General features: G+C 36.4%; 1 protein-coding gene across 17 annotated transcripts in view; it reads left to right on the forward strand.

The window, feature by feature from the left end:
- The window catches only part of Ptp52F (Protein tyrosine phosphatase 52F), a 922,788-nt gene that overhangs the window by 854,699 nt on the left and 55,835 nt on the right, over positions 1-12,254 (forward strand). The window lies entirely within an intron of this gene.

A 12,254-nucleotide genomic window follows, 5' to 3' on the forward strand; every position in this document is an offset into this window, starting at 1 on the left:
TATTAACTCCCAAATCAACATAGTTAAAAACTTGCTCTAGAATATGGTGTTTTATTACATAAGAAGAGGGGTGCACAGATCTACGGGAAAAGCACATCGTCTTACATTTATTGAGATTCAATGGCAAATCATTTCTATCACACCATGCAAACAAATTGTTTAAGTCTGTTTGCAACAGACACCTTTCCTCAGTTGAAGTGTATGATTTAAAAAGCTTTACGTCGTCAGCGTATAATAAAATTTTTGAGAATTCTATTACTAAGGAGATATCGTTAATAAACAACAAGAACAGAATCGGGCCAAGATGACTACCTTGCGGAATACCTGAAGAAACATTAATTGTATCTAAAGGTGTATCCTCAAATATCACTCGTTGTGTTCTATTATAAAGATAGGAAGATACCCATTTAAGGAATCTTGGCTGAAAGCCCAGCAGATCAAGTTTATGTATGAGAATCGAGATATTTACTTTATCGAAAGCTTTGCTAAAGTCTGTGTATATAACATCCGTGTGCTTATGTTCCCTAAAACCCAATGATACATGGTTTACAAATTCAAGTAAGTTTGTTATAGTCGAATTCCCTTTACGAAATCCATGCTGAGATGAGGAAATTAACGGAGAAATCGAAAAGGTTATATGGTCAGTGATGATAGCTTCAAAAAGTTTAGGTATAACTGATAGTTTTGCGATACCTCTATAGTTTTCAATGTTGGATCTAAATCCACTTTTATGCAAAGGGATTATAAATGACTGTTTCCATATTGCAGGAAATATACCGTATTTAAGAGAGGAATTAAATATCCTTGTCAAAGGCAGGTAAATATATTTGGCATTATTTTTTAGGAAGCATGAGGGTATCATGTCTGGGCCATAACTAAAAGATGGTTTTAACTTATTTAAATTAAATAGGACGTCTTCTTCAGAAATAATTGGAGCGTTCATTAAAGTATTCGAACACAGCACTTGCTGATAAGAAAAAGTTTTGGAAGAATTATTACAGTAGTTTGACTTGAAAAATTCTGCAAACATATTGGATATAATATCATTGTCACTTGAAATGATAGATTTGTATTTCATTGCGGACGGAAATTTGGAAATCCTGCGTTTGGAGTTGACGAAATCATAAAACGATTTTGGATTACTTACAATATTTTTTTTTACTTTATTTAAGTAATTATTATAACATTTTTTGTTTAGGTCAAAATATTGTCGACGCAATAGAGAATATTTAGAATAGTCGACAAGTGAACCGGTTTTTTTTAAATGTTTAAAGGCTCGAGTTTTTCTGTTTTTCAATTTATATAACTCTTTCGAAAACCACGGACTCATACTTTTGCTTTTATTAACAATTACTATTGGAACATACTTTTCAAATAATTTCATAATAATGTTATTAAAATGAGAGACACTCAATTCAATGTCACCATTTTAATTAGGCCATGTTATTGTAGAAAGTTCTGTATTTAACTTTTTAAAATTAGCTTTTGCAAAGTTAAACCGAGTACAGAAGCACGAAGTTTGATGACTATTATCCCGTACAATGCCTGAGATTTCGACAGATATTTCCAAAGCAGGATGATATGAGTCCTCTGGTAGAACAAGAGGGTTACTCTGAATAACGGAACACTTTGCAGAGGTATCAACGTATACTAAATCTAAGCATTTACCAAATTTATTCGGAATCAAATTAATTTGGTTCAGACCCAACTCGGACATTTTTTCGAAAAACTCATTAAAACATGACCGATTGCAAATCGGCACGATATAGTCATCGAAAGGTTTCTACGAAGCAGACGGTAAATCACCCAATACAATTATTGAAACTGCATTATTTGCCATCGAGGTAGCACTATTTATTAAAGAAGCATGCTGCATGTATACAGATAAGTCCGAATGGGGTGGTATATAAGATAGGGTTAAATAAATAAAGCAACTATTAACTTATACTCTAATACATTTAAATTCAAATGAGTCGGTCCCTGGAACAAGAATATTTTCAGATGGGATAGAGGAATGCACGGCAAATAGAACACCTCTCCCATTATCAAAAATGTGAGGTTTTAACCAAGTTTCTGTAAATCCAATTATATGGAAATTAAAATTGGAACTGTTCAAATACAAGTCAGTTAATTTTGTATTAAGACCTCTAACATTTTGATAAAAAAATGCTTAGCGAATTTCTACCAATCAGTTTTTTATATCGGTGGTTGCTTTTGGTAATTTAACAATGTTTTCCTCAGTTTGACTTCTAAGTTTAGGTTTAAATTCGCGTACAAAAGCCCCAGGTGGCCGTTCATTCTGAACCAACGCAATCCCTTACAGTCGAGAATAGAATCTAAGATTCTTCCAGTCAGTCCAGCGCATTTAATATGGGCAAGCCCATCACAAAGCCAGATAATAAATAACAAGAATAAAGATCAAATAAAAGAGTAAGTAGAACAAAATTTAATAGATATATAATATATTAGTGTGTTAACAAAATATTAATAATAATAAATTAAATTAAGAATAAACGCAAAAATAATAGCAATTTTATCAAAGTTTAAAACCAGTTTGACAGTTTGAAAAAGCAATATAGCGAGCGGTTTTAGAATCACTGTAACAAATAAAAAGCTAAACGCAACACAGCTGTGAATAAAGACATAAATGAAGATAAATAAAGAAAGACAATAGAATGAAATAAAACAAAATGAAACGAAAAACTGACTCGGCATCAAAAATTAGAAAGTTTAAACTTTTTAATGCTGTACAAAACTGAAGAACATTTAATTTAATACTTAATACAGCTCCGAGTTAAAATCACTAAATATTGAACTAAATCACTAAAAAATCAATTAAAGTTTAAGAAATTTTGCAAAATTACACACAATAGTTCAGAGCAAAAAAAGTACAACTTTACAGCTTGAAGTGTTGCCATCTTTTTGATTATAATTGGGAAACCAGTTTTTGCCTTTCGCACAGCTGGCTACTCGATTAAAGATAGACTTTATTAAAGATCAGCTGTAATACTTGCTTGTGTTCTTCACTTTGTATTTTTTCTAATGATTAAAATTTATCAGCTGATTGCTGTTTTATCAATGAACACAACAAAATTTACAGCCTGGACAACAACCAGCAGAGTTGCATTCACGTTTCAACTCAATTTGAATTCGATTAAGACTTAATGTAGTAAAATAAGATTTTTATTTTGTATGGTAAATCGGTCTAAATCAGCGCTATATTCCAACAAAGGCCTGTTGATTGATCAATTATCTCCATTGCGCATAGGCTATTACTTACATTGTGCAAGTGGGTGAAATCTACAATCAAGCCTATTTCCCATATATAACCATTTAAAATTGAGTGTAAATCTTTCATTTTACAGTTTATAAATCACAAGTAGTGTATTTAATGTATTCCATCTCCAACGGGTTGGGAACCGGACCAAAACTTTTCAAGCCCTAAATACCGTGAGATATGTTATTGAGAACAACAGACCCTTGGTCTAACAATTACCACAATCGGGTCAATACTTCCCCTAGCCCCATATATCTAATAGAAATATTTTCAAATTTTCAAATAATTTTAAACCCATACATAGCTCAATATGTAAGATATCTTAATGAAATTCAGAGTTCTCATCTTTGTAATAATAGTGTATCTTTGTGCCTAAAGTGGAAAAGATCGAGGTAATATTTTCACTACCCCCATATACGTAGCTATTATAAGGATTTTTAAACATCCGGTTAACTGTATTCCTTATATATTGGTAAATCTGTAAGGTATCTTAATGAAACTCAGAGAACTTGTATGTCCTTTATTTACATACATATGTCCGTTCTTTTGTATCCTTACTATGTATTTATGCATCACCATATACGCAATCGCAAACACACACATTTGCACGAAAACTTTATACAAACGTACACTTGTACAAATTACAATAAAATTCCAAGCAGCATGATAACAGCAACAACAAATCCAATCAAACTCTTCTACCTGCTTCAGGCGGCGCTGTCCTATTTCCTCGCGACGATGGCAATGGGCAAAAGCCATGTTTTGATACTGATATAGGATGTGACAAATGCGCAAGCGGTTTGACAGAAATCATAAAGGCATTTTTTTTTTTTTTTTTTTTTTTCTTTATAGTAGGGGGAAGCATCAAAAGCCGAAGTGCGGAACTTTAATCCGCTAAACCTAACCTACTCCCATCTTATATCTCTCCCACGGAACCACCGGATTAAGTATTACTTCATGGGAGAGAAAAGGACATTTAAGTCTCCTCTACGGCACGGACTGACTGACTCCTAATCTGTTGCAAGTATCTCAGTTTTGTCATAATTAGAGCTGCCGCTTCGCTGACAGCTTTCCATTTTTCAGAACACTGACACATATGTGTTGTCAGAGTTTCCACCGTTACACTAGCGCCGAGAGTAGATTTTAACTTTTCCCTAATATTTAAAAAGCGGGGGCACTGAAAAAATACGTGTTCAGAGTCTTATTATAGATACTTTCTAAAGCATCCGTGCCCACTCAGTATTTGGGTAAGGTGGAAATTCAGGTCCCCATGTCGTCTGTCTATCCACGAATGAATGTCCGGAATCAGTCTATGAGTCCATCGTCCTTTAGATGAGGTTTGCCACCGTTGCTGCCACATTGTTAGGCTCTTGGTTCTCTCCTCTTTTTTTACTCCTGAAGACAACGCTGACAGCTGGTACAGTCGCGCGAATTCGTCCCCCTGGATGTCAATAGGCGGCATGCTGGCTAGTACTTCAGCAGCATCACTTGATATCGTTCGGAAAGCACTTATTACTCGGATTGCAGAAAGCCTATGTACTGCGCTTATTTGTCTAGCATATGATTTTATGTCTAGCGCTTGTATCCATATTGGTGCTGCATACAATATTACTGAACTCATTGCTTTTGATATTAAAAACCGCCGGCTGGAGCGCACGCAGCCTCTATTGGCCATCATTCTAGATAGCGCATTATACATTTTGTTTGCTTTGCCGGAAGTATACACCAGGTGTTCTTTAAATTTTAATTTGGAGTCTAGTATTACTCCCAGATACTTCAGCTGCGGCTGTGAAGTAATCTCGCACCCCCCTATGGTGAGTGATAACCTTTCTTCCACCTTCCTTGTGCTTATGAGCAAGACTTCCGTTTTCTGCTCAGCCAGCTCTAAGCTCATGGTAGCAAACCATTGGCGCAGACCGTTTATGCAATCGTTGCATTTGAGCCTGAGGTCATCTAGGTGTTTAGCCACTGCTACCACTATGAGATCATCCGCATACGCTATTGTTTTCACGCTTTTTGGTTGATGTATTCTTAGTACCCCGTCGTACATCAAGTTCCATAGTAGAGGACCTAAGACCGAGCCTTGCGGTACTCCACTCGAGATAGCGTAGCTCTGGGTGCCCTCGTCAGAGTCGAATAACAATATGCGATTTTTAAGATAGCTCATTATAATATTTACAAGATATTGGGGAGCGCGTATTTCGTATAGAGCTTTGATTATATTTGCCCACTTTGCGGAGTTGAACGCATTCTTCACGTCCAGTGTAACTAGCGCGCAATACTTTTTTGTGCCGCCTTTCCATCTTTTGCCACTTACTGCACATTTTGCAGTATCAACGACCTCTCTTAGTGCGTCAATAGCGGACCTCTTTTTTATAAAGCCGTATTGTCTTTCTGATAATCCGCCGGCTTTTTGGATTGCTAACTCCAAGTGGTTTCTTACAATGCTTTCGTACACTTTACCAATCGTGTCGAGCATGCACAATGGTCGATAAGATGAAGGTTCGTCCGGTGGCTTTTTAGGTTTTGGAAGTAGAACCAAATGCTGCACCTTCCACGGGTCGGGAAACACGCCTTCCAATATACACGCATTGTACATTTTAGCGAACAAACTGGGTCTCAGAGTCATGGCTTCTTTTAGGGCTCTATTTGGTATACCGTCTATTCCAGGTGCTTTGGAGTTTTTAATTTTTTTCGCGATAGCCAATATTTCTTCTTCTGTGACTAATAGAGGGGGCTCTGTAACCTCGTTTCGCATAGTATAGGAAGTGGTCTCGTGTGTTGGAAATAATGCGTCGACGATTTTCCTCATAAATGATGCGTTCTTAGGTTGCTGCGACATATTTTTAAATTTTGACATACATACTTTGTACGCGGTTCCCCAGGGGTCTATGTTTGCTTCTTCACAGAGCTTTTCGAAACAGCCTTTTTTGCTACGCGTGATTGCTGACTTCAGGAGTTTTTTTTTGTGTTTAAATGCCTCTCTGAGGCGATTTTCATTCTCGCCTCCCTGGTTGCGCTGTAAGCGACGTCTAGCTGAGTGACAGAGCTTCCTCAGCGTGGCGATTTCTTCGTTCCACCAGTATACTGGTTTTCGCTTGTTGTTGTATCTCGTCCTGCGCATAGTTGCGTCGCATGCTGCAACTAGTTCCTTTTGCACAGCGGATACCAAGTGGGCGGCGTCGTCGCCTGGTGCCTTTGCTGCCCTCCAGACGCTTTCGAAAACGTCAGGATCGAACTCCTTTTGTCGCCAACCTCGTTTTCGAGAGGTGTTTCTACTGAGGGGTTCCCTTTCTCTTGGGAACAAAACTTCAGCAATTATGGCCATGTGGTCACTATTTGTGTAAATGTCTGACACCACCCACTTAATGTGCCTGCTAAGCGCGTCGTTAGCAAACATTAGGTCTATTACGGAACCTTTATTGCCTTTTTGATAGGTATTTTGCTTGCCACTGTTTATTATTGTAAGGTTCATTTGGCTCAAGAATTCTAGTATAAGACGTCCGCGATGATTCGTGCGTCTGCTACCCCAAGAAGTAGACCATGCATTAAAATCTCCCGCTATTATTATCGGAGATTTGCTTCTCGTCTCTAGAGACAGCTCAAGGAGAAAGTCTTCGAATTCATTTACTGACGCGCTTGGACGAGCATAGCAGCTTACAACATATATTCCCTGTATATTCGCCCATGTGAAGCCGTTTTGGACTCGTTTGGAGCACGATGTGAAAGCTTGTCCTTTGCATGACCATATTGCTGCCTTGCCACTTATATCTTTAATCCAAGTGCTTTCCGTACGCTGAGTATATTGCTCGCTTAGCAGAGCGACATCTATGTTATGTTCTAGCACCGTCTGTTTTAGCAGGTCTTGTGCTGCAGCACAATGGTTAAGATTTAATTGTAATATCTTCATTTTTCCTTTAAGTTTTTCATCTCTAGATACTTCGGACAGGCCGTGCTCAAGACAGAGTGTTTCTCTTTACAAAGCATACAGCTTGGGGCATTAGTGCATACTTTTGCGACGTGTCCTGAGGTTCCGCAGCGTGTACAGAGGGAAGACCTGTCAATGGGGTTGCGACATTTATGGGCTATATGCCCCACTTCGAAACACCTAAAGCAGCGAGTGATAGATGAGTATTCACGGAGGCGACAGATAGACCACCCGATCTTTACTTTTCCTTGCTTAAGTACGGTCTTAGCATCTTCGGCACGCAGGCATATAAGGGCTATTTGTGTGCCGCTTCGGGTTTTTCGCATACTTTTGACATTCTCTTTCGCTAGATTTTGAATCCCACACAAGATTTTGAATCCCACACAGGCATCAATACTCATATTTACAATAAACTATGCTAGAAAAATGTGTAAATAATATTATACCTATATGCGATTACACATGCCCTTGAAATGTAAAATCATGGAATTACAATAGAGGCTCTGAAAAGTTAAGAAGCTTTCAGACGCCGCACGAAACTTTAAAGACATAAGCGCTTCTTAATTGTTCGAGACTGTTTTTCCATATCTAATAGCATTTTAACTTCTCACTTGTCGGTTGTGTTTACATACCATACATAACAAATGGGCTAAAAATGACCGGACTTAACAAAAAAAACACGTTTTTTTGTTCAAAATTGGCTAAAAACAAAATAAACAAGTAATGAAGCACCATGTTCTTGTATAACCGAAGAATTCATACTCTTGTAATTTGCAAGGATCAAAGCCGCGGGAACAGCTTTAGGTGTTGGCAAAACTTTATCTTAAAAATATTTCTGTTACATATATGGGGACTAAGGGAGTTATTGATTCGATTCAACCCATTTTTGGCGTACACGCGCACTAAAGAAAGTGAAATGAAAATGTTTCTCTCTAATAGAAGTTCTTAATTTGACCTGGGGTCCACATATTCGTTACCTAGAGGCTTAAATAGTTTTGATTAGATTTGGACAATTTTTGGTCATAAGGTGACACAGGTACTATTTATACAAATGTTTATTCCGTTATATTCATTGGTGCTTCAGTATACAGGAAAGTAAAAAAGTAAGATCGAATTTTAAACTGTGTTATCTGCGAAGTAGAAGGACAAGAACCACGTCCGATTTCGCTCATTTTCGACTGTAACAAAAAAATTATGATACTTACTGCATTCTGTTGAAATCGGTAGAGCAGATCCCAAGATATGGGATTTCACCTAAATGTGGGCGGTGCCACGTCCAACGTAAACTTTTGACAGGGGCTCCTAAAAAGCTTTCTCGTATCATCTCGGGTTTAAAACTTTATACATCTGCTGCATATACATATTTATAGATGTATCGCACTTTTAGTAGTTTTTAACAAAACCGTTATATGTGGAGTGTGCGGATTCGAGTTCACCTATGTTCACACTGTCGATAGGAGTGCTAAAAAGATTTGTCCTGAGTGAATTTATTTATTATAGCTTTGGCGGTTTAGGAGATATGTACATTAAATCTATTAGCGGCGGGGTCTCGCCCACTTTTTAAATTTTTCATACCCTGAACAGGGATCTTAAGCAAAGCCTCCACAATATACATGTAAATGATCAGTGTGATCAGCTGAGCTAATTTAGCTACGTCCGTCTGTCCGTCTATCTGTATATATACAAACTAGTTCCTCAGTTTTTAAGCTATCGATCTGAAATTGTGTACCTGTTTTTTCCTCACTAAGAAGCTATCAAATCCACTATAGCATATAGCTGCCACACACTTTCATTTGATGTATCTTCACAAAAATACGAATTGGATTATTATTTAAGACAATAATGCAATATCCGTAGAAATTTTATAGATCGGATGACTATAGTATATAGATGACATATTACTTGAACAATCCGAATTAAATGCTTGCACGTTAAACTTTTATATTTGACGACGTATCTTCACGAAAGTGGAACGGAATCAAGTTCTTATAAGGAACCTTTGTATTTGTGAAGGGTATTAGCTTCGGTGCAACCGAAGTTAAAGTTTTTTCTTGATTTGCCTCTCCCTAATGCGATTCAATGTACTAAATAACAGCCTTGTATTTTATTGTGAAGCTTAGTTAGGGCAATTTATTGGTTTTCAATTTATTGGTCATCTATTAATGGAGTTTTGTGGGCATAGCAGGTGTTCAATTACGTCCATCTACAATATCAACCTTCTTATGGTGCTAAGAAACATGTGTACCAAATTTCATCAAGATATCAATTTTTACTCAAGTTACAGCTTGAACAGACGGATGGACAGACAGTACCCCGGATTTCAACTCGTTCTTCATCCTGATCATTTATATATAAATAGCCTAACCCAATATGTCTAGTTTTAGGTGATACAAACAACCGTTAGGTGAACAACCAATTGTACTCTGTAGCAACATGTTGCAAGTGTATAATAGTTGAGTCTATAACCTATAATAAAACTTACTGACCATTATTTGATCTAGAAGTTGTGGCTTTGTAGAAGTCTTTACAATACTGATATTTTGGGGTGTTATTGAAATTTGGGTTAGTTCTTCTAACTCCCAAAATTTCTTTCATTGTAAATTGAGGAATTCGTTTGAGATTTCCTCAATTAGAGTTGTCAAGGTGGTAACTCGAGCCGTAACTAGTCCACTTAGGATTCAACCGAATATAGATTAAATTTGAATTCATTTGAGTTTTAGACTGCTCTACCACCCATTCCCGTAATTTCAATGGTAATAATTGCTGTGGGTAGTAATACCCTATTGTGTATTTTGCTGTGTAGTGTGTTTCAGTTTTTATGGCCTTCGAGCATCATGGTGTTCTAGGCGATTTTCGAGATTTTGTGAGTATGCGCATGAGACAAGCAATTAGTATATAGTCATTTTGATCTGAAAATACTATTTCGTTCGTTCGTTAATTTTCAATTGTTTAAACTTCTCGCAAGATTTTAGTTTATGTCCTCTTGTCCATAGTTTTTTTTTTTCTGTCCGGATATGAACGATCGCGTTTTATAAAAGTTTTTTGTTTAAATTGTTTTTGCTACTAACTTGGGGTTTATTGAAGCTTCGATTTTGGTCGTATTGAATGTTTTTCTCTGACTATTGTTTTTGTCTACCCTTTTCGATATTTCATATTGGGTAGTCAGAAAATCTTTCACTCACCCAACATGGCAGCCACTTCTTTCACGACCAAAGCGATTGTTCCAACAAAAGTAACGATTTTTCTGATAATGCGGCGGTACATATATTGTAAATGGGTCCCTGCTGTCTGTGAGAAGGTTTTGTGTCGATAAAACCGACAAACAATTGGAAATAGTGGAGTCAAGTTATATAAATTCTTCACTTGTTTGTGAATTTTAAGCAAGTTCATTAGTGTCGTATATGTTTGTCGATCAATATACTTTCACTTTCGTATCTTGCTCTTAGAGCTTGCTAAGCCAAATTAAAATTGTCGTCATTTGGTGCGAACTGTTTTACTATCGCGCCTGCTTGACCTTTTGTTTTGAATCGGAGGTGATACAATGTTTGTGCTTGTGATATTTTTGAATGGTTAATGTAAACGGCCTCCATAAAATGTTTCTTCGTCACATGCGGACACCCTGAGGTGAATGACTGAACTTGGCTCCTGGCTTTGTATTTGTGGCAGCTCCAAGCTTATTAGCTTTAATTGATTGGAGCTAATCATAGCTTTTGTTTCTCCGTACTGGTCTAAGCAGTTTTCGTATATAGCGTAAAATGTGGATTTAAAATTTTGTGGTAAATCTGAATCTTCAGATTCTACTATGCTGTCATGATCTGCTTGGAGTCGTGTCCAAAAATTGTCAATTTCTTTTTTCTATTTAATTCCTAACACCGATTCAGAGTTTTCTTGAATTGGTGAATAGGAAAATATAGTGCAGTATCTTATTAAACTGTCACTGTTTTTTTTTTTAATTTTTTTTTTAATCAACCCGCAATTTTAATTTATTAATATAATTTAAGTTCTTACTTGAGGTACATAGGAGGTATAAACCCTTATAGATGGACTTGTATGTACGTATTTATGCTTGTGTGCAAGAGAGAGCTGCGCTTTATATGTAAGTGCGTTGACACGAGCAAAAAGAGACCAGCAACTCGAGTCTAGTTTTTCTGCATTCCTTTTCACAAAATTTTCGACAGCACAACACTTAGAGCGTGTTGCATAGTTCATAGTATGTTTGTATGTTAAAGTGAACTTTTTTTTCGAAAAGGTCTATGTGAATTCATATTAATTAAAAAAGAGGTGAGTAGTTTAAATTAAGCTTCGAAAGTTTTCTATTTTATGCATATTAATCCCTCGATTTATTTAGACAGATATGACGGAAAAAATAAAATGGTCAAAAGACCAAATTGGAAAGTTGATACAATCGATAGAATCTAACGAATGTATTTACAAAGTAAGATCTTCGATGTATTTGGATCGAAATGCCAAAGCTCAGGCTTTCAATAAAATATGTCAAGATTTAGAAATACCGAATTTAAATGTTTTTGAGGTAAAAAAAAATGGAAAACCTTAAGGTCGCAATATTTGCGAGAAATGCGCGAACTCCGCACTTCTAAAAAAGCGAATTTGGGGAGGACGACATTTCTACACCAAAATTGTGGTACTTCTCCGATTTAAAATTTCTGGAGTCGTACACACAAGTAAGGAGCGGAGAATCAACTTACGAGGTAATACTTTTACTTCATTTCATTTATTTCATAATTGTATTAATATAAACAAATATTATACTATTATATAGGATCCTGGTTTGTTGATGTTTATTTCCGAATTTGATTCATTAAGTCAGTTAAACGAAACACCTAGTACCCTCACGACTTCGGCAGAAGTTATTGATATACAAGTAGTAAGTAAATTTATCATATCTAAGTAAAAGAAATGGGCTTAAATATATTTTTATGTCCATTTATAGACTATTGATAGCAGCTATAGAAAAGAAGCACGAAGAAAACGGGAAAAAGAAAATGCATTCCAAAAACTTAAGAAAGACGTATCTAATTTTAAGGATCG

The sequence above is a fragment of the Bactrocera oleae genome, chromosome 4 (genome assembly GCF_042242935.1).
Source record: "Bactrocera oleae isolate idBacOlea1 chromosome 4, idBacOlea1, whole genome shotgun sequence".
Lineage (NCBI taxonomy): Eukaryota > Metazoa > Arthropoda > Insecta > Diptera > Tephritidae > Bactrocera > Bactrocera oleae.